Source organism: Melospiza georgiana, chromosome 13 (genome assembly GCF_028018845.1).
Source record: "Melospiza georgiana isolate bMelGeo1 chromosome 13, bMelGeo1.pri, whole genome shotgun sequence".
Lineage (NCBI taxonomy): Eukaryota > Metazoa > Chordata > Aves > Passeriformes > Passerellidae > Melospiza > Melospiza georgiana.
Window position 1 is genome coordinate 12,995,348 of NC_080442.1, and position 23,399 is coordinate 13,018,746.

The 23,399-nt window shown below is 51.5% G+C and overlaps 1 long non-coding RNA gene across 1 annotated transcript in view; it reads right to left on the minus strand.

Annotated features, from left to right (window-relative positions):
* The window catches only part of LOC131088989 (uncharacterized), a 35,507-nt gene extending 13,144 nt beyond the window's left edge, over positions 1 to 22,363 (minus strand). Inside the window, exons 1-3 of the long non-coding RNA XR_009115203.1 lie at positions 22,288 to 22,363; positions 21,836 to 22,090; positions 12,153 to 12,222 (exon numbers count right to left, since the gene is read on the minus strand). This is a non-coding gene — a long non-coding RNA (uncharacterized LOC131088989). The remainder of the gene's footprint in view (positions 1 to 12,152; positions 12,223 to 21,835; positions 22,091 to 22,287) is intronic.
* Between the last annotated feature and the right edge of the window lie 1,036 nt (positions 22,364 to 23,399).

Below are 23,399 nucleotides of genomic sequence, written 5' to 3' on the forward strand. Positions count from 1 at the left end.
ATTCCCTGCCTCTGGTGGGTGATCCTTCCTTTCCAAAATTGTTAGGGTCCCAGTGGGGATCTAATGCAAGACTCTTGCAAGAAACCCTGCAAGAACCTCTGTTATTAACACCTCTGACTATTCTTTACATTTCCCTTTATTTCAAGACAGGGCATTTCAAAGGCTTTTGCCCAACAGCACAGTTTAACACACTGAGTTTCCCAAGCAACAAGTAATACAACTCCTCACCTACTTGTACCACACAGGTAAAGTCACCTCAGGGCTGTGATCTCAAATCCATACGTGCTTTTCCCCATGGATGTTGAGAGCTGTAAATCTCAACATTTCATTAAACAGATCACTCAGAACAGATTGCCTCACAACATAACTTCTCGGCTGGCCACTACCCACGAGCAGATGATTTTACATGACATTTATTCATGCAAATTGCCGAGGCTGTAGTCTAGTTACCCAGCAAGAGCATAAAAAATTACAGTTTAGATGCATAAATGCTGGCACCATGAGAGAAGACACGACGAGACTGGAAACACATCCCTGGGTTTCACATACAGTGCAACAAAACTTAGAGGGAATCCTCATCAGGTGGGGATTTATCAGGAATGACCCCCCCAAAATGATCCAGGGGAGGCAGAGAAAGGCATGTGTAAGGCTGCAAGGGCTACAGAGAAATGAACTTCTCCTGCTGCATGTGCAGAAACCTGCCATGGGGAGAGCACACGCAACATTTTACGTCACTCACAAAGCCTACTCTGTCCAATAAAGTGGGGAAGTAAAACAAAGCATGAAATCCAGGCATAAATTAGCATCCCTCTAGCCTAGCTTTATTTGTGCTGCTGCTGCTGTGGATTAGCATCTAGCTGGCTGACAGGCTGATAGGCAGACAGAAACAGGGAGAAATAATAAAAAAAAAAAAAATCAGTGGGTGTCTTTTTTTCTTTATGGTTCCTGGGATGTCTGCCTTCAAAGTGCAGGCAGTGTTCATCCCTTTAGGACCCGAATCTTTCCATCTTCCTGTGAGAGCAGTAGGCTCTGTAGGAAAGCAAATCCCCCTGAGATATTTGTGCCTGCACCCTGTGGAGCCGGCACCCGTCATCCAACGCAAGCCCAGTGCAAACCTGTCACATCCCCAGGCAGCATCCCCCCGGCATCCACAGCTCCACTCTGCAGAGCACAGGAGCAGCTCTGGTGTGGGGCTGGGAGACCTTGGGGGTAGCACCTTGCCACGGGCACACACAGGGAGAAGATGCCCCGGGATTAGCTCTGGATCATGTTCACCATCGCTCGGGGCAGCTGCTTCCCTCACCGCTCGCAGCCACGGCTGGGTTTGGTACCTGATCCCAGATGACATGACCGGGATCTCACGCCGGCATCTCCTCTCAGTTTGTGTCAGAAATGTGTCACTGCCTGCTCCTCGGGCAAGAGGACCTGCAGAGAGCTTCCATCGGGCTGACACACAGCCTCCCTCTCCTCAGGGCTGCATGGCAAAATGAGTGGTCGTCACCAGAGACATCCCTCCTCTCGGGGCTTGGTGGCCTCGCGCCCACCCGCCCTTTCCAAGCACAGCCATGGAAACATAGCACTAAAGAGGTGCCAGTCTTGACAGCCACCACTCCAGTCCTTCCCAAACCAGCCCTGGCAAAGGAGCCTTTCTGCCCTAGCAACTTCAGGCAGCAGAGAGCAGCTGGGAAGCTCCTCAGTGTGGCACTTGTGCACAAACTGGGGGAACAACAGCAGTAAACTTGACTGTGGTAAAAGCAAAGCCCATTTCCACCCTCACTGAGCCATTCAGTTTGACTGGGCTCTCAGGTCACAGGAGATTTCTAGTCCTTGCCTGTCTTTTAAGGAGCCAAACACAGAGCTCAGTTTTTAGGCTATGGAAATCAAATTTTCAGCCGCTTTTCAAACGTGGCCTAGAAAACACAGACTAATTCTGCACAGCCATAAAGCAAGTCCCTCAGGAGTACAGCATGCAGTTCAAACACCCCCGTGTCCCTCTGCCTGCCACCATGACTCCCACGGAGTGGGTCTGATCAGGGGATGGAAGTGTGAAAATTCCCCAAGATGCAGAGAATCCCTCCTCAGCAGAGCCCTTGCAGCTCTCAGCCCCTCAGCCAAGTGCACTGGCCCTGCTGACCACTGGTGCCACGATCCCAGTAGATTGGCACTGCCTTTGGAGCATGGAACAGGCAAAGCCTTTCTTGCGGCAGGCATCTGTGGCCAGTTCTGCTTGCTCCATGCCCAAATGGGTCAACACAGGCCGGGTTTTCCCAAAGGAGGCAGAAGGGCACTCTGCAGAGCTTCGAGACAGCTGCAGCTGGAAATAGCCCAAGCAGAAGAGATGCATCCCTGTCCCTCCAGCCACACCTTCCCTGGAGTGCTTGATCCAAGTCTGGAATAAAGCACACCATCACCATCCTCATCCCACTGCACACAGCAAGACAGTCCCCTCCACATCCCTGCAGCCACAGAGGTATCTATGGAAACATCCCATGGCATCAGTAGGGAGGTTTCTTTTAGGGGCTAGGAAGGAAGAAGGGAAGAAGGATGAGAAGAGTGTAGAAACCGGAGCCTTTGTTTCCCAGCACTCAGCCATGCTGTTAATTAGGTAGCAGAGACCAGCCACTTCCTACCACATCCTCAAGCTCTTGCAGCAATAGCAGGCACTCCTTTAGTCTCTGTCCTTTGGGGATGAGAAGGAGGCAAGGAGGCAGAAGTCAGTCAGAGCCTACAGAAAGGCAACAAGCTGCAGGAAGGATCTTTCCTTCGCAAGGGAACAGGAACCTGATGGGCTCCCCAGCCAGCACTTATCTATGTCAGCCATTTGTTTCCTCCCCAAGCTCTCAGCTTGCTCTGACACATCACCCATTCCCCTGATTGCAAGCAAAATGAGTCAGATGGGTCCCAGCCTTGCACCCACTCAGAATTCCTCTATTTCTACCCTGCTCCTCAGTGCCACGCCATCAGAAAGCTCAGCCTGGGGACTGTGCAGGACCACAACTGCCTTAAGAGCTTGGTACAGGTCCAGACTCACACATGCAGTTTGCCCTTCATTCTGGGGAGCTCCAGTACACTTCTGCATGAGATAAATTAAAACTCACACTGGCAACAGCACATTCAGACAAGCAGCCACTGGGACCAGGGCAATACCTATGAAATGTATCACAAATGGGCTCAAGGAGCACATTCCCTTGAGTCACTGGTCCAAGTGGCAGCTTGGGACATGTCTGCAGCAGCCTGGGGAGATCCTGCACAGTACCATGAGGACACCACAGAGACAGCATCTCCTCCTCTGGCTCTTAAGCAGAGTCTTCCACAGTGCTGCACACAGTACATGACCTCTCAGTTAAAGCAACGACCAAATAAATTTTAAAAAGCATTTTTTTTTCTGAGTCCTGGCAGCGTGGAAGTCAAACACTGTTTTTCAAGCTGTTCCCAGAATGAGACAGAGCCACATGCATCCACAGGCACAGCCAATCTGCATCTGTACAGCCTTGTTCCCACCACCTTCATTAGCACATTCAGAGATGTGCATCCCTCTCTTGTAGAACAGGGACCAACATCACCAATTATTACCTTCTGGAGCACAGACCTCTGTGCCCAGGGCCATACAACAGTGTCTGGGACCCCTCCTGAGAGCCCTCAGTATGTCTAGGGGCTTAAACGAGACCCAAGCCAGCCGCTATCCAACCCAGTGTGATCCATGACACTTTGAGTTGTCAGTCTCTCTTTTCCTCCCTGTTCGGGTGCTACACAGCTTTCCTGCACTGTCAGCCTCGAGCTTTGAGTCTTGATCCCCAAAATTGCTAAGATTCATTCCAAAAACCAACTAATTGGAGGAGTTTTCTTCAGACTGATAATGCCTAAGCCCTACAAGGTATTTGACTTGTTTCCAGAGTTTTCCCTGCAATTAAGATGTCCCTAAATACATTTCTTGTTAGCATAATTCTATTAATTTTAAGTGAGAACTGAGACTTTTAAAGAGTCCTTGATTACAGTTGCAACAGACACCCCAAATCCCAAGGTTTGCTCTAAAACCCTTGTGAATTATTCTAGTCCAGCCTTGCCAGCTGCTCTTCTACCCAAAAGGCACCTTCCCTTGAGAGCAGGATAGTAGAAGAAGGGAAGAAAGCTGGAAAACAGCCATTTCTGGGACTACAAATGAAATCAGGAGGAACAGTCCCAAAAGCCTCTCTTAGCCTTGGCCACCAGCAGCAGCTACTCGTGAAGCTCCCACCAAGTGAGAGCCAAAGGAAGAGACACATTGATCCTGCCTTGCTGGATTTTATGCCAAGCTTGTCAGCAAGGCATGCTCAGCTTTGGCTGCCCAGCAAGAGCAAACCTCTCCTTTGTGTGGCTTTCTGGGCACCTCCCGCTGCCCTCCCTAAATCCCAAAGCCAGCAGCATCCCTTGGAAGGTGCACACCATGCCAGAGGCAGCAAAGACGTGCTGCTTGCAGCCTCCCGGCCCCAGGCCTTCTGCCAACACCATCCCAACATGGGGCACGCAGGCAAAAGAGCTGCCGGAGGAATCCACACCGAGCGGCGCTGAGCACGACCTTTCTGCTTTACAATGGTAACCTGAATCCTAAATACTGGATTTCTAGGCACGCATTAAAGCCATGAGACAATGGAGACGGCGAGGCTGGGGCTGGCTGCAAGCCAGCTCCATGCCGGCCCTGCCAGCGCCCGATGTTTCCCATTTCCCTCTTTTTTCACCATGGCAGATAAGCTAAGTCCCCCTAAGCCAGGAGGCAGGTGCATGCAGAGCTCACCCCTGGCTTGGGGACTGTGCGTGACTCACCCCACATAGAACGTGAATGCCCAAGAAGACCCACAGAGGTGGCTCCTTTCCTCTCTCCCTCTCTCTCTGATATGAGCATTGCTTCTCCTTTAATTGGTTTCATTCATGGCGGCCCTTTGCTAAATGTAATTATGCCAGGCTCTCTCCATCTGTCTGCGTTCAGGAAGAGACATCGCTCTCACTGTTTTTATCTTCAATCTTTATTTCTGCATTAATCCCCGCTCTGCAGATCACATGTACAACAATGTCCAGGACCTCCTGAGGACATACAGACACATAATGAAGAGCAGGATTTGTCCCTGGGTCTCTCCTGGCTGGAGGACATTTTTTCACAGGGAAAGACCCATACCTCAGTCACTCTGTAACATCTACATCTCTCAATGATACCTCCACAAGCCAGTTCTTTTGCAGACACTCAAGAGTTGTCTGTGAGCCCAGGCAAGTGGAGACGGCTTGATTTTGTCTGCATCACAGAGATGTCTCTGCCCTGTCTTCCCAAGCCCGGTACATCAAGGTAGAAAGATGTCTGCTTAGGTTGACATGGACCGCTTTTCACGTGGAGACAGCATTCAGTCCCAAAGTACCACACTCATTTTCCTTTCCAGGAATGCAGACAGGGTGAACACGGCTGAGCACAGGGATTAACAAACCTCAGCTCTGCAAGGGCAGCTCATAGCTGCATAGCTGAGGCTGCAAAGCGCCCAACACACCCAGAAGGATTTCATCCCTTGGGGATTCATTACCCAAGGTCCTTACACCTTCCTCAGCCAGGGTAGGTAGATCTTGGGGGAAAACACAATGCTAAAGGAGCTGTTGGTTTATCGAGAGACCAAACCCAGTGACACAGACCCTGGGCAACCAAGCACCATCTGGTGACCGCCGGCTCCCGACACAATAGCCCACGTTGGCATGTTTATGATAGAGACCAGAGGCGGATTCCCATTATCCCCATCAGATCCTGTGATGTGGTTTCAGGAGAAGGACCATGAGAAGCAGATGGGATGGCAGAAGAGAAAAGAACGCAATGAGACAGACAGACAGGAGAGATTTATATGAAGCTAAAGCGCATACCCATAAACATGGGATAAGTAAATAGCATGTAAGTATGAAATTAAATGCAGGGAATCCATGGCATCCAGTAATCAGTCAAATATCTCCTTCACCTCTTTTTCAGTTTATCATCGGCATTTTAAAATGAGATATTTATGCCAATAAGTAAGCCAGTTGTATATTGTAACCCTGCAAATATTGGCTTGGATCTGAGAGATTCGTCCCGACAGACAATTCATTTTTACAGTTATTTTTGGACTCCCGGCTTTCGTGGAACACCAGCTCTCTGTGTTGGATTTTATGCCCCTGAAATGTATTTACAATGCATGGCATCTGTATTGTGCATTACACACTTAAATCATTGCATTTCATTCATCGCTTGTAAAAAAAAATATTGCAATATCCTGAAGCTCTGAATACTCAAATTCAAAATATAACTGCTGCATTTTCAGAGTAATGCTATAAAATAATGTTGTATTTTTAGATAAAGGAGGGAAAATTGATCATGAGGAACATGGATTCCCAAGATCTGGGAAGAAGGGGAGCTTGGATTTCACACCACGATAAATGGGTAAAAAAAATAAAACTAAAATCTGGAAAACCCACAAAGGTTTATTTTCTAAACAAGAACATGGAAACATTTTGTCACTTAAACAAAGGGAGGAGGGCGGGGGAGGCTCCGCATCCTTGGCTTGCTCTCTGCAATGGACAAATACCTATCAGAAACAAAAAGCATGGCATAGTTAGCAGGAGCTCAGCGCTTTACAATTAATGGTTTGTATTTAAGTTCCTTTTAGGGGAAGCCTTCTGCAATTGGGGGTAAAAAAATTTCTTGGTTTTAAAGCCTTCTGTCATTGTTGCCCACAAGCAGAAGAGAAAGGCTCTTTCTTTGTCATCCGGGGGTTTATGGCAACACCTTAATATGTCCTTTTCATAGGTGAAGCGAGGCACACAAAGCAGCCGCGTGCCAATGCGTCCCCCCCGCCACCAGCAAAATAAATAAATGGAGGAACGCGGGGACGGCGGCCGTCGTAATCCCTCGGCAAAGAGGCAGCGAGGATGGTCTGACGGGGTAAATATCGCACGTCTCCTGCCAAACCCCGCGTGGGCTATTGTCCCACCACCCCTTTTAGATGTCATTAAGGATTTTTCGCATACAACCAAACGAGCGGAGGGGATGAACGCGCTCGCCTCTTCCCCACCAGTTGGAGAAGCCATGACGAGGCGGCTGGGAGCCGGCGCAGGAAAAACACAGGGCAAATTAGGAAGTATGTTAATTCAGTTAATATCACAGAGGGGCTGGCGGGCGGTGGGGGGGAGGTGTGTGCGCAGATTTTCCGCCCGAGGAAGGAGGTGGCAGAGAAAGAACTGGGGCATGCCAGCTCCCGTTATTGTTCTGCCTTCATCGGTAATTAGCAAGATAAGGAGGGGACGGCGTGAGGGAGGCAGCGTGGCGAGGACAAGGCAGCGCTGCACCCCACCTCATGCCCATGCGGCCATCTTACAGGCGGCGCTCGCCTCCCGCAAAATGGCCGCCGGGGCCCACAGTGCCTCAGGCCCGCAGCTGGCCCATCCCAGCGGGCTCCCCTCCGCCAGCCCCGAGGCAGTGGGCACCCGGGAGCAGTGGCAGCCAGCAAAGGGGGCCCCAGGAGAAAAGGAGTTGCCATGGTGGACCAGAGTGCGCTGGCGAGCGGCCATCTTAGCCCGGGCCCTGTTCACGGCGCCAAGGCACTGGGCGCGCCACGCTCCCACAGCTCTCTCCCCAGCCCTCCTTGCTGGAACAATCTTGGTACACTTCTCCTCCACCAGGCAGCACACACTGCCTGGGCCCTGCCTGTGGCCGCAGAGGCGGCTGTGCCCTTGCCATGGCTTTACCGTTGGACATGAGCGGGCGTACCCCACACAGCCTGCCTCACTGTGTCCCAGGGAGTTCTGAACGCTGCCAGGCACTGGAGTGGCCCTGGAAGACACAGCCTGGACAGATAGAGCATTCTGAGAGCTACAAGGCAACATGTCACCTGTCCAGCCATCAGAGAGTGAGTTATAGGCAAATTATGCCTTTCTCCTGGCCAAAATAAAATAAATCCCAAACCGAAACTGCAGTGATATCAGTAAAGAAGACATGAGCTTCCCAAACCTTAATTTAACACAAATTTAAAACAAGGTCAGTTATAAAATGCATGGTTACACAGACGACACAGACAAAGCTACTGATACATTTCTCACTCCATGGGAGCTTTACAGTGGACACACCAGTGCTGCTCAGTTCTCCAAATGAGCAACACCAAACATCAACCAAGGAACCCTCATTTCTGGTCTCAGGCTGCCCTCAGGACAAGACCAGCAATTACTGATACTAAAGCAGAATTTGGGAAGCATTTAATGTATCTTTAGCTATGATGGGACTACTTTAGATGATGCAATAGGCACACAATGCACGTTGAAAATTCGGCTTCTGCTCCAGTACTCTGTGGAGAACCAGAGGGTGATTGCAACTGCATGCAGGCAGGGCCATGTTATACATCTCAGCTAGACAGTGAAACATAAGGGATGGCAGGCTAGCTGCTCCGCTCCAGGGTTGTCTACACGGAAAACCACACCATTATAATGACAGCACTATAGGTCAACTGCTGCTGCTCCTCGCCACGCTGGTGCACATCTTCACTCTTAAACTGGCTTTCTCCAGTTTAGCTTAAACTGCTTCCAGCGTGACATCACTGGTATACAGGAGAATCCTGCCTTCTGCTAAAGTAAATACCCACGGAGGTTGTACGAGTACAGCTCCTTGCTTTCAAATCCGCCCCCCAACCGTCCGTCTGTAGCCAGACCTGCCCTTCGGCTAACCTTTCTGTACTCCACACACTCCTGGGCTGTTCACAGTGCCCGTGAAACACTATTACACCCTGCTTCCCTTGGGTGCTAATCCTGCTTGTCAACCCAAAGGCAGAAGCAGACGGTGGCTTGGCATTTTGATTACGTTGTGATCTGTTTGAACCTTCCAGATTCTTTTGATGTCTGTGCAAATTTGAAAGGGGGAGCCTTCATCCCCCACAATGAAACTCTGCTATCGCATGGTGAACCATCTCGGGACTCCTATGTCCATAGCCACTGCTAGATTTGAAGCGGGGAGGGGAGTTGCAGCTCCTTCAGGAAGAGTCTGAATTTCAGACTAACCAGTTCTGGCCCTGAGCAGAGAACACTACAGGGACAGCGTGTTGCTCTTCAAACAAATGCATGCGTAGGGGAGTGTGCGCATGCACAGAGACACCAGATTTATACAAATAGATGCATTCATAGGAAAATGCAAATAGCATCCTCTTCCATCCCAGGCTCCCTTCGAGCTCCTGACATCCCAAGGTTTCAGAGGAGTACAAGGGAGCCTCAGATCAAACATTAGCCCTGCGGGGGTTCCCTCAGGGAAGCAGCCATGCACTGGGGTCTTTTCCCCGCTTCCATGTGAGGTTTCCCGACCCGGCCTTCCGTGGGTGCTCAGTTCTGACACGCGTACGACACGCGCGCGCGCATGCAGAGCCTTGCTAAAAGGTGCTCTGGGAATTGAGCTCCACTTCCTCTTTCTCCTGAATCAATTGTCATAAACCAGCTTTTGTTTTATTTTTAACAAAGCGACAGAATTAATCTCCACACACAGCCCTTGACACTCCCACGGCCCTGTCCTTTAACAGAACAAGGTGTCCAGGGCCCCTGAGGACATGCGCATGGGGAGACAGCAGGGTGAGAAAGACCAGGAGAGGTTGATTTCTGGGTGCACAGAAATCCCCTGCTCCTCTCCTGAATCCATTGCTTGGCAGGCAGAGAGGTGGTGGGATGGGAAGGGGACTGGGTGGATGGTGGGCAAGGCAACTTCCAACCTCTCCAACCTAATCTCCAGCTGTTCCCTTTATCCCCTACCCACTGGAGTACCCACTTTCAACCTGCATTTTACCTTGCATTCTGTTCCTCTTGCTCTTCAGTGCCAGCAAGAGGTGACTCCTGCAGCACCATTGCACAATCAGTGGGCTGATGGGCAACCTGTGACAGCCTGAGCTCTGCCTGCCTGTGGCAAACCCCTGTCTCCAGCATGGCCAAGGACTCATCTCTCCTCCTCCTCCTCCCATCCCACATACCCAGGTTCAGGACTCAGACACATATGGAGACATTTCTTGATGAAACCTATCAGTGGGTGAGTGGCAGCTGAGCAGGTACTGAGCAAGACGTGGGGCCAGACAGCAGCCAGGGGGGAAGGCAGCGGGTGGAGGGAACGTGCCTCGGGAGGAATACTCACAAAGGGCTGCTTTCATTAATAAAACATTCCCCCCTCGGTTGCCTTTTGATTTGGGTGTAAGAATTAACCCCATCTGCCCAACAGCACGCTACCTACCAAGTCATCTCTGCTGAGGAAGGCTGTCTGACGTGTATGCTCAATTGCCTGGCTTCCCACTGCCCGCACTCCTTGGCAGCCCAGACCCCTCCAAACAGCTCACCAGCCTCGCTGGGTCTGCCCTATGGAAGAGATCCTCTTCTCACAACATAGATTAGACCCAGTGAAAATAGGCTTAGTGAAAAGACCATTTCACTATTAATGCCACCCCTCCACAACCCCCCCCACCAGCTTCACACTCTCTCACAACCAGAAAGATTATAACAAATCCTGATCACCTTTTGCCCCTGCTAACTACTGCTCCAGTCTTTGCACCGCATGCCTTCTACCACGAGTAGAGAGCTGGGCACAGGGAGTACTTATATATACACACACACATCTATCTAGTCAGCACTGGAGGTGTTCAGCTGCACAACACACATCTCCCTGCACAGCATCTCGCCTTGTCACAACACCCCAACCCATCCCTCTCTGCTGTAATTGCAGCGCCTGGTCCTTGGGCATCAGCAGAAAGTTGCAGCAAATCCTACGTTGGTTAAAGCACAATCTGTCCATTCAAAATTGGTGGGGGGTTGCTTTTAAATCACTGAGACATTTCTATTCCCTTTCTGTTTAAAGTAAAACCGAGATGCAGAGATGCCTTCGAACCGACAGCCCCTTCATTTTTCCAGAGGTGTGTTTTAATGAGTGACTCGCCTTCCAAAAAGGGGCCGGCAAAGGGGAAGGACGGCAGATTCTCCACACAAATTCAATAGCTGGTAGGTTGCCATGGGCTAAAGCATTTCTTTGCACACATGAAGGGAAGGGACTCCAGAGCACTAAGGGTTTTGCCTCCCGTGAGTTATAGCTCTACCCTTCAAGAGCGGAATAAATGCTTTATCCCATTGCAGCCTGTGATGTATTCTACATAGATGGATTGATTTCCCCTATTGTTCTTAATAAATCCTGGCGCATGAAGAAACTCACTGCACAGCCATTTTTCCTGCCTTGTTCTAACTTGCAGGAGTAATAAGGGTCAGATGTGACTGCAGTGGGAAGCAAAGGCCGTACGTGAGGCAGTGCTTTGTGGGATGCAGTGGGTGTGCTTGCAGGGGCTTGGTGGGTGCAGGCAACCAACTCCCTTTTCCCTGTTTATTCCCCCTTTGAGTCAAAGCTGAGGAAAAAGGGAACCATGGCTGGGTACTGCAGCACTGGTGTGGCTCTGACAGGAGCAGCTACTGCCAAGCTGAGCCTGCACAAGCCTCCCAGATCTGCACAGGGAAATCTGCTCTGGCTCTCTCTGACTCAAGCTCTCAATTGTGAGAGATTAATACATATATTGTATTTTCTGATAAATGCAGGGCTGAGCACTGCGCCACTGTAGAGCCTTCCTAAGCACACCCAGCCCTCTGTTGTGCCCTGTCCATCACACCTGTCCCTGCCCACGTCCCAGCTTAGAGTCCACACCACCAACACAGAGGCTCCTCTTGTTTTTTGTTTGTTGGGGGTTTTTTAAAATCAAAATGCCAAACCAACCCCCTCTCAATTACTCCCAATGGCACAACTCAGAGCCCCAGATTGTTGTTAAAAGGTTCTCTCCCTCCCTACCATCTTTTCTACTCACAAGGTTGACACCCACCCTCTTTTACTGCTACAGGAGGGTGTTTGCTGGACACAGCTTCGCTGGTGTCCAGCAAGGAGGCACTGCTGGGCTCCAAGAAGCAGGTGGCTCTGCACAATCCTGCCTTGGCCACCTGCCTCCAGCTCCATCCAGGCCCCCTGGATTATCGCTGCTGGTCTTCTCTAGCAGCAGCTAACAACTGGCCCTGATTCAAAAGCCTGGCTGGGAATTTGGCTGTTGGAGAGAGGGAGGGATCAGGTAAAAGAGCTGGTCTCCCATGCATGAGTTGGACTCAGTCCTTCAGCAAGACTTCCAGGGACTCACCTCTCCTTGCTCAGGTGGAGACGTCCCAGCCCTTCCCAAGGCATCCCACTCCAGGAACTCTCAGTCATGTCTGATTAAGGAAAAGAGAATTTGTCTCAATTAGAAAGAGGTTCCCATATGCGTGGACGGATGTCAAGTAATTACTGCATGTCACTCACGTTTGGAAAAGAGACCTTAAATTTGGGGCCGTGCAAACTTGCACACACAATTGCAAGTGAGTTACAGACCTTGGCATGCTCCAGAGCATACGTTGTGTAGATGCTTTCAAGCCCATCCCTCGGCTGAAATACACCCAGCCACGTAAAATACAGCCAGACACGACCCCGTTCTCTAATAAGGAAATAAAGCCGAGTGGACCTGCATTGCCAGACCCCAGACAGCAACACTGTCTCTTTAATTTTCTCCCTGGCTATCTCATCCTTTGCACAAACTCTTTCCTCCCCGTGGCTTCTTCCAGCCTGGTGGGCAAAGTGGGAAAACATCATTAGGGAGGAAAAATAATTTAGTTTGTTAATCAGTATCCAGTGGTGGGAAACAAGAAAGACAGAGAGCTGGGCTGGCGGTTAGGGCTTAGGAAGGGCCAGCACAAAGCCCACCATTCATGACATCTGGGGCTGGGATTCTCATTGAATTAAACAGACACAAAGAGCAGAGGCATTTCATGCTCTCTTCACAAGAATTATCATATCTCCCTGGCACTAGGAAACCTTCAGCATGGGAGAGGGGGAGAGAGAGAGAGAGAGGGGAAAGCGGGCAGGCTGGGTAGAAATATGGGGCAGGGTAGAAGAGGCTTTGTTCCAGGGTTGGATTTATGGATGGGATGCGGCGCGTTGCTTTGCAGGGAGAGACAGGGCCCTGGCGCGCTGGGTCTAATAAGAATCAGCAAATGTGAAACAGGGGGCCCCTGTGTACCATGAAGCAGGGAAACCCACGTTTGACAAGCCAACAGAATAACCGCTCGCGTCTCAAGGCTGTGGAAGGATGCTGACGTTCCTACGAGATGTGTCGTCTTGTGTGTGTGTCAGCGAGGAGGGGGAGAAGGGGAGAGGCGAGGAGTATAAACAAGAGACCAGGCAGCACCGTTCAGTCATGAAAATTAATTAGCTGATGTGCAAACCATGGCTGCCTCTTCCTACTGCCCTGCAAGCATTCCCCATAAAGCTATGGTGTGTGCAGAGCCTGTGACTGGGAATGACAGGGGCAGATTAGGCAGCTCCTTGGGACACAAGCCTGGCAGCAAGAAACCCACAGCCCGTGCAGAAAAGGTGAGGAGGGGATGATTAGTGTCCTTGGGGAAGGGACAGAGCCCAGGGACCAGAAGAAAGAGAAAAGGGAGAGACCGGGCACCAAGCTGAGACCAGGAATCGTGTTGCTGCAGCAGCATAAATTGGGGTGGATCTCAAAAACCAGCCATTAAAAAACCAGGGGCTGCTGGACAGCAAAACCACTTAGGGTTTAGATCACAAACTCTCTGGGGCAGGACCTGTCATCTCCTGCAGGCTCACACCATGGAGGCCTGTCCTTCTTGGTCTCTGGGCATTACCAGAAGATCTACTTTAAATACTAATTGCTCCATGATCAAGACCTGTGAGCTGCTGGGAGGCTCCCTACAGCATTACCTGTGGGAAGAGGGGATAGATCTCTGACCTCACATCCCCAGGGTAATTTGACCCCGTGCACCAGTGCCACAAGCAAATATTACTACCCAGTGATGAAGATGAGCAATTCCTGACCAACTTCATATATCCCATCCCCAAGCTTTCAGATCCTACTATAATATCGCGTTTATTCTTTGGCTGGAACAACCACAGAAGAATGAGGGTGCCAGGGAAAAGGGGAAAAAAGGGAATGAAGGGATGCAGAAAGTGATTGGTAGGGAAAAAACAGAGAAGACTCTTTGACATGGAATGTGCACAGTGAACACAACGTGCTGGAAACAAAGGGATGCAAGGAGAGAGGAGAGGCTGGGATGGGCATCTCGGCAGACATGTAGGTAAAAGTTGAAAAGGAAGCACTAATTAGCACCCAGACCATCACTTTCCATTAATAGCTTGTCACCGTTTCCTTGATGTTGCTGAGAGCAGGGAAGTTGGTATGTGTGATGCTTACCTGTCTCTATCTCATTAACAGAAGTGAGGGTGAGAACAGATGTTTATTGCCTGCATTCAGACAGACAGGCCCTTTGCTGAACTGAGAGGCAGGAGAGAGGGGGAAAGTTATGAAAGAGATGCTCATGAAACACAAGCCAAGCCCAAACAATGGAAACCCAAACACAGGACACTAGGAAACCTGTGCCGATCCAGAAACGGCCCCAGGCAGGTATCAGGTTCCAGGAATTCTGGAAACACAAAACTGCTCAGTCAAATGATTATAACCCAGGGCAAATACACTGCCAGCTGGGGGAGAGTGCTCTGGTACCGGCACAAGGTATGTGCAAGGGGCTGTGACTGCATTAGACCTGGGAAAGTAAAACAAAGGGCTGCTTACTTTCCAGACTGATTTGCTCAAGGTGTCCACTCCACTCAAAAACAGACAGCCAAGCATCTTACTGAGAGCCAGAATGGAGATACCCACCAGTAAACAAAGGAAAAAAAGGAAACAAAAAAAGTGCTATTTCTGGCAAAGATAAATGTGCTCTGCATATAATCACCTTTGGAGTAATTCTTCCAGCAGCTAAAAAAGAGATTATCCTTCCTATGTAAAACACAAAAGCCTCTCCTTTCCCTCCAACATGTGGAATGGCTCCTGACAGTGACATGGGAAAGAGGGAGTGTGCAAGGCAAGGCAAGGCAAGGCAAGGACGCCAATCAGCAGGTACCTGTGAGCTGGTAGCACACGTCTGCTGGTGCGATGACGGGAGCGCGCGCGCGTGTGCACATTCCTAGGGACACCCCCGCTCCCACCAGCACATAAATCCACTACACAGGCCAAAGGTTCCTCTAGAGCAGGAGCCCAAACCTCCTTAGGAGGGAACGAGGGAAAACCAAAGGCAAAGAAAACATCAAGGCAGGGACTGAAGGAACAAAGGCTTCCCCCCTTTCAGCTTGGAGACATCTTCTTGGCCATTTAGCTCAGATCAAGTGTAGGCTGTGTTGACTCCCCCACCTATTCAGACGAACACTTTCAATAGTCTGATGGGTCTTTTCTGCTCTACAGCTTCTCTACCCCTGTGTTTGACGTCCCCAGCCAATGCAGTTAACGCCACATGCAGAAATACTGCCCTGAAGAGCCCTCACTGAGATTGCGTGGTCAAGCACTTCAAAGTTAGGAAGTGTCCAATTTATGGCTGTCCACGCAACCTCAATTCCACCTCGCTGTGCAGCCACTCTGGACAGGAAAAGAGGGAGTGAGCTAAAAATAGGCTGTGACCGTGTCGTCAGCCTCGTAAGGGCATGGGCAGGGAGAGGCTGAATTAACGTCTCATGGTCAGAATGAAATCAGGTACCCCCCGACTTGCCAGCGCCTGCTTTGGTGCCTTCAACCATGTACATTTTTAATATACAGAAATCACGTGCATTCTAAACATACAGAAAAATGCATTATTTATAGCTAATAAATAATAGATTGTTTATATAAGCAAAAAGAAAAACAATTGTAGGCAAGTGTAACAAATTCCCCTTCCTCCACCCCGCACCCATCCCTGCTTCATCCTGTGCGGGCAGAGAGATTTTCAAGCCCCAAGCCTCGGCACAGATTTCTGCCACTATGAAATACAGGGCTAATGTTATCTGGCAGCGGCAGAAGGCTGCTCTCCTGGGGCCGGCAGAGAAGGGGACTGCTGGGGCTGGCAGTGCCCAGGCCAATGCACCCACATCCCCTTCACTTCTCCCTCCTGGCACCAGCACACGGAGGAGTTTTCTCCCAGGAGAAGGGTCTGTGCTGGAAGGATATGACCAAAAGGTGGAAAGGGGTGATGGAGCTGGCTGTGAACACCCTCCCACCTTCCCTGGCTGGTCCACAGCTCTGCAATAAAGTGGTGGGAGTGCATGGTTTCACCCTGCTCCTAATCTGTTATTATTATTCCAGGGAAACAATAAATTTTAATTTTTTTCCCCCCCTCCCCAAGAGGCAAGTGAAGGGAAATCGTGATTCTGAACAATTCATAATTCAGCTAAACCTGAAAGGAATTTAAGGGACAAAGAACAGGCATTTCTCGACTCGAAGAGCTTCCCCCAGACGAATTTCAAGGGCCCACAGCAAACAATGGGAGTGTCAGAGGTTCTCAAAAAGAAAAAAAAGTTCAAGAATCTCTACAATAAAAAGTGTTAGGCAACACAGAGGTCAGAGCCAGCTCCTCCTATAATAAATAGCACGACTACCCTACATTAACTATAGGAGACATTTTAATGCAGTGCCTCAGCTTCGTGCTAATTATACTTTTTCACCATATTTTGAACCTAAGAAAAAATGTCATCAGTTAATTATAACAGATGAGGGAGTGTGAAGACTTCCTCAATAAATAATGCCTTGATATCTCATATCCAACAAGCTGCGTGCTCTGCTCTGAAGGTGCCCAGAAATATGTCCTCTCAGGAAATATATCAAGAACTGATGGTCCCATAAGCTGGCTTTGTTTCCAAGCCTTGATTTTCAGCCCAATAATTAAGTGATTTTTATGGATTGGGGAGAGTAAAGGTCGTGGGACTGCTGGAATGGCGCCAGAGAGAGTAAATGTTTAAAAATAAATAAATTCCTAAATCAAAATGAGATACAAGAGACCTCAACAAATTTCCCCTACGGCTGCACAGGTGAGCACACAGACACAATTTGGTTTCTGGACCCATGTCCCATCCTTCCTGCATTCATGGCATCTCCATGGGAGTCTGGCATGCACTGAAAAAGCCTGATTTTAATGAAACCAGGCCACTGCTGCCAGCATGCCACCAGGAGCCAGCCACCACTGTCCACCTACCCCGAGGAGGAGGAGGAAGGCACCATGCCCCTGCTGCTGTGCCACCCTGGGCACTGCCCCTGCTGCACCCATCCCTGCCGAGGCTGCCGGGCATCCGGGGCCTGACGAGGTTCCTCAACTAAACCATCTTTCTTTCAGCTCCCTTCTCCACCTAGCACCCCTCACTTCCCCCTCTGAAGAGCCGGGATTTGGCGTGGGAAAGATGTCTTTGGGCTTTTCACAAATCCAGTATCCCCTTGAACCAAAACCAATTAGCCTGGCCCAAGGTCCTGCCATTGAAGGACTGTCCCTTCTTTTCAAACCCCCGCGGGCTCAATTGCTCTAAGGAGCCTGGATGTGAATGAGCAAAGCCCGCTTAAAGTGGTACTTAAGGCCAGACCAGGGTGAAGGAAAAGAGAAAGCCTCTATAGGAACAGCAAGCTGAGTTTCCAAGAGACAGCTAACTGCCGGAGATTGTGTTCTTTTGCTCCCCCCATTTTCTTTTTTTTACCCCCACTCCTTAGCTTTCGAGGCAAACGCTCCTAACCAAACCCGAGCCCCTGAATAAATATTAGAAAACACGAAAGCCAGAACCTCGTCCTGACTCTGTGCGAGAGCCCGCCTGTGGGAAGTGTGATGGCCCGGCCTTGTATGCCGGCTCTGGTCACAAACACGCGCACTCACAAGGACAGAGGGATGGTGAGAAGCCCAAGATGATGTTTTTCCAGTTTGGGTGCTGGCAAACATCTTCCCAAGGTGACCAGGCTTGTGGGCATGAAACACCAAAATCCCCTGTACCGTGTGCTGGGGAAGCCAGCGTGGGCAGCCTCATGTCCTTGTTATGCTGGTGGCCCCTGGTGACACCCAGAGACTCAGGGTGACTGAGGGGCTGCATTGTGGCAGCAGCAGTGCCAGGGTGACACGCGGTACCAACACCACGAACGGTGTGTGTGCACCACCTCGTGCCAGGCACCTCAGTGCTGATGCCAAAGCAGCACCTTCCCTCCAGCCAGACACACCAGGATTTCCAGCAGGCAGCTGTGATCCCTCCCTGGTGGACCAGCAGCACCCATCCATGGCCACAGGTTGGATGGACCCTCCAAGCTCCTCGGCTCTGCCCTTTCTGCGGCGGCACAGACAAAGCCAGGGTAGAACAGTAGGTAAAGGGAGGCTCTGTCCGTTTGCATCAAGGGTGCAGGCAGGGCATGGGAGCCAAGAGAGACAAAAGAAATGGCTGAGCCCAGCCTCAAGAGTGGAACTCGCCATTGCCAGGCAGTTCCACAAAAATGCCCATTGATGGGATTTCATCCATAACCAAGCGTGCACGCTCACACAGCCTGGCTTCCAGGGGAGCTCCTTCCAACAGCAGGGCCTGAACATCCCTTCTACACCTGACCCCGAGCCCTGGTGAGTTTGGCTTCCCCAGGTATTTGGTATAAAGCCCCTTCATCTCATGCACCAAGCCAAACCCACTGCATGGCGGACAAGTTTTAGGAAAAGGTGGGAAATCCTGAGCTGGAGCACGCGATCTCCCAGAGCATCATTTCCGTGGGGTGAAACCCACAAACTGTATTTTCCATTCATCCCCCAATGGCACATGCTGATTCCTCTGTTTCTGTCTCCCTCTGCCCATCCCCAGCTCTGCCTGAAGAACAAAGACATCACAACCCAGCTCCAGGAACCTCACCCATGTGTGGCCTACGCTGCATCCTATTCTCCACCAGGAGAGTCCCACTGAGAAGAGAAAGAACCAGGAATGCCAGGACATGGACTCTCATCTCAGCACGCCCCAAAAAGACGCCTTCCCCTCTGGGTTTTGCCTATACAAGGGCAAAGACCCATCCAAACCAACAGCTACCCTAACAGGGCAAAAAGCCACAAAGGGAACTCTATCCAGCCAAAATCCATCCCTGGCCTAAGGACAGACCCTTGGGGACCTCCCTTCCAATATGGCACTTAAAAAAAAACCAGAAAGCAGAGACCTGTCGGTGGGCTGCCAGGGACTCTCTAATGCAGCGGGTATGCCACAGGCAGAGATTTGCTGAGGGGCTTCATCCACTGCCTCACCCCCGACCCACACACACAGGAGCTGGGGATTCTCATCCCACTGTCCCCCATCACTCACTGCCACCTCCCTTGTTATGTGAGGGGGTGCTGCCTTCACACCTCCTCGAGGCACCCTTAGGTTCATGCCAACAATGGGGGCAAAAATGAAGTATTAAAGCAGCAGAAAAAATTCAACCTCAGTTTCTTGCTCCTGGACGTTAAAGGCCAAATCGCTGAGTCCCCTTCGGGGGAACTGCTCTGGGGCAAGCGTACCAAGTACATGGCCTGAAAAAATACCTGAAAAATCAGCTCAGGAGAGGTGATTTTGTGGAGAAAAAAAAAAAAATAGTAAAAGTCAAGAGTGGTTTCTGACCAGCTGATTGAATAGCAAGGTGAAAAGGCTGGCATCAATCCTTTGTAAGAGTTCTCATGTAGACACGGATTTCCACACTTCCATTTTATTTCATAAAATTATATATATATATATATGTATTTATATATACACACACAAAGACATTTATTATATGTGTGTATATTTTTTTCCTCAGATCCTCTTTTTATATTTTCACCTTTTGCAATTACAAAGGCCAGGGACAGAAATACCTCCTGGGTTCTGCCAGTGCAGTACACTCCCACCAAACAGATTTTCTCTAACATGCTGGTTGAATGATTCCTCCTGAATTACATTCATTAGGAATTTGAATGTTTCTTTCCTCCATCCCCCATCAAATCATTACTCCGGAATAAATGCATTCATCAACCACCTTGCTCAGTTCCCTCCTGCTTTGTTCAGTCTAGTTTTAAAGCATCTCCACTGAAACCGTTTGCACCTGACTCGATGCTAGCGCACCAAAGGGGGAAAAAAATAAATAGGAGAAGAATTGAGCGCCACTCACAATATTGTGAAAATAATTGGAAAATTATTTCTTAAAAATAGCCAACATAATAAAGGAGGGAAAGGACTACATTCCTTCCTCCCCACCTCCGATCTCTTCCACAATTTCTGGGATTGCATCGAGTATACATATTCCAGATGGGCTGGAGAGAAGGAGGTTGGTTCTTAATGACACGTCTTTCGCTGCCTTTGGAATGAATGATTCATTCGGATCTTGCCGAGACTCGGTGCCACAGTTGAGTTACATTTCTAGAAAATCCGTATCTTTAATTCTGGCGCTGCGTGTGGGACCCAGCAAATCATGGAATTACTGCTGTAACTTCGGATTAGTAACGCTTTCTAAATGATAGTCTAATTCCAGGCCTTCATGCTTTTCAGCGTTCACACTCACACAGCCTTTTCCCTGGGAGGCTTCCTGCGGAATTAGTGCTGGCGTCTTCGTCTTTCTCTGCCCTTTTTAATTTCTCCAATGACTTCTCATTAGAATATATAATAACAGCTCCTCAGAACTTTTCTTTCTCCCGGTATAGCCAAATTCAGGCTGAGATCCTTTTTCCTTACTGTGGTTATGGCGGTGCTTTGCTGGCCCTGGAAGGGTGCACAGGCAGATTTAGCTTGGCGGGCCTACGTGCCATCTGACGCCATTACCCCGTGCAAGGGAAGGTGGAAAACCTGCCTGCGAGGTGCGGGGGGCTCCCGCCTCTCTCCGGGGCTCGGCCCCGCCGTGCTCCCCTCTCTCTCCCTCGGCAAGGGATGCCCGCTGCGGAGGATGGGGCAGGGTACCCGCGCTCCGCCTCGCCGAGCAGTGGGAAGGCGGCAGCGCCTCTCCCAGCCCTCCCCATCTCCCGCAGCATCTCCTGGGGGGCAGAGAGCCAGCCAAGAGCCCGCTGCCACAGGGAGGTTTCTCTCCGCAGCCTCCCCGGAGCTGTCACGACCCGCGCGGGTTGGCGGCAGCGCGGGGACCGTCCCTGCGGGGCGCGGGCGGCCAGCGCCGGGCGAGGGGCGGCTGGCGATGCTCGCAGGCGGCCCCGGGGTGCCGGGGGGCCCGGGGGACCCCGCTCCCGGCCAGGGGCGCTCGCCCCACGCCAGCTGGGAAAACGTGCCGGGGAGGCTCGGCGGAGAGCACGGTGCTTTGTGTCGCCATGGGAACGGAATGCAGATGTGCCAATTGCTTTTCTTTTCTTTTCTTTCTTTCTTTTTCCTTTTTTTTTTTTTTTTTTTTTTTTTTTTTATTTGCCAGACATTGTAATACATATTATGTTTCAACTTCTGGGGCTTGCAGCGGAGGTGAGGGAGGCTTTGTGCCTTGCCAAGCGCTCGGCTCCCAGAGAAGCCTCAGGGCCGGGCGGCTGCACGCTGGAGGGGTGCACCCAGCAGCGGGACCCCTTCCCCAGGCATCCCCCCGCAGCTACGAACAAAAGCAACAGCCACCACGCAAGAAAAGTGATCGCATTCTCACCAACTTGACCTTCCAAAGGGAGGCCAGGATCAAATCCAAAGCCGAAAAAATAGAGCAGGAGAGAGAGAGAGAGAGGGAGAGAGAGAGAGAGAGAGAAGGAAAGATATCCAAAAGCTGGGGGGTTTCGTGGTCTGCCCAGTAGGCTGGGACGGGGGAAAGGTTTATTTGGGGAGGGTGCTCGCTCTCTCCATTCTCCCGGAGCCGCAACACTCCGCAGCCTAGGAGTGAATTTCGACGTGCGTTTAACCGGTAATTAAAGCCCGGATTTATTTGGCAAAGGAAGAATTGGCGCAGGGCTCGCCTCGCTGTCCCCGTCCCTCCCGCCTGCTGCCGCGGAGCCCCGGGCGGCCCGGAGCGGCCCGACGGGGAGGTCGCGGACCCGCAGCCCTTACCTGGAGCCCCCAGGGCGGCGAGTCGGGCCGTCTCTGCACTGCCGGTCCTGGTGCGGCCGCTTCCCCTGGGCGAGCAGGTCTGGAAGTCATTTCTACTTTCGGTTATCTAGCTTTATGATGGCTCCACAACACTCATACAGCTAGATAACCAAAGACAGAAACATCCCTCCGTCGGGGATGCCGGCCATCCGTCCGTCCGTCCTTCCGTCCGTCCGCTCCAAGGTGCGGGCACGGCCGGGGCAGGGCGGCCAGGAGCTGCCACCGGGAACCACACACACATTAAAAAAAAAAAAAATTAAAAAAAAAAAAAAAAGAAAAAAAGGAAAAAAAAAAAAAAAAGAAAAGAGAGAGAGAGAAAAAAAGATAAATACGAAGCAGAGAAGATGAGCCGGGGCAGAGCCACGGACGCACGGCGCGCTGCCGCGGGGGCTCGGAGCCGAACCGCGCCGTACCGAGACAGGTCGGGCTGTGCCGAGCTGAGCCGAGCCGAGCCAGGCCGGGCCGGGCCGAGCAGCGCGGGGCCGGGCCGGGCCGGGCCGGGCTGCGGGGGCCGGTGCTCGGCGCTCGGTGCCCAGCCCGCCGGCCCGGCCCGGCGAGCGGCACTCGCGCTCCCGCCCCGCTGCCCAACTTCTACTCCCCTCGCATGGTAATCGCCCCCTTTGGGAAGTGACGTCACGCCGCGCCCAGCCAATCCCCGAGCCCTCATTTAAATCAGCGCCCCCTTTCCCGCGCTTTCCAGCCCGGGATGGGACGGGGCGGGCCGGCACGGCGGGGCTCGGCACCGGCGGCACCGGGCGGCACCGGGCGGCACCGGGCCCTGCGCCGCTGCTCCCGCCCTACCCGGCCTGTGCCGGGGCTGCGCCGAGCCTCGCTCGCCTCCCCTGCCCCCTCCCGCCCCGACGTGCCCCCGCGGCAGCGCCGCTGGGCCGGGGGAGAGGCGAGCAGCGCCCCTGCGCAGCCCTGCACCTGCAGCTAAGCTCCCTTTGCCGCTCCCCGGCGCTGCCCTCGCTCCTTTTCACCTCTTTCCCTTTCCCCTCTCTTCCTTTTCCCTCTCCCCATCCCCTCTGCTCTTCACTCTCTCCCTTTCCCTGGCCTTTCCTTTCTCCCCACCTTTTCCCTTTCCATCCATTTTCTTTTCGTATTCCCTACTCCTTCTCCCATTTTTCCCTCTCCTCAGTGTTCCATGCGCCCCCCCATGCAGCGAACCTCTCTCACACCTTCTCCTCCCCCGGCAATGCCCTTCCCGTCCGGCCTCCGCACCTGGGGGCAGCCCGAAAGGCACAACCCTTTCTCTACAGCCAGACTCGGGGCCCCCCGTCCCGAAACGTGCCCCGGGACGCACCCGCGATCCCCCACAGATCCTCTCTGCTCCCCATTTCCCCGCACTTTTAATTATTTCCCCTCCAGATTCTGCTATTTCCTGCACAGATTCTGAACGCGATGTGCGTGTAGCGGCGAATCCGGCACATACAAATAATAACAGCAACAATAATCAGACTAAAATGCCAGGAGATAAATATGATTATCTGGGGTGCTTAACTGACCTACTCCTCACTAAAAAACA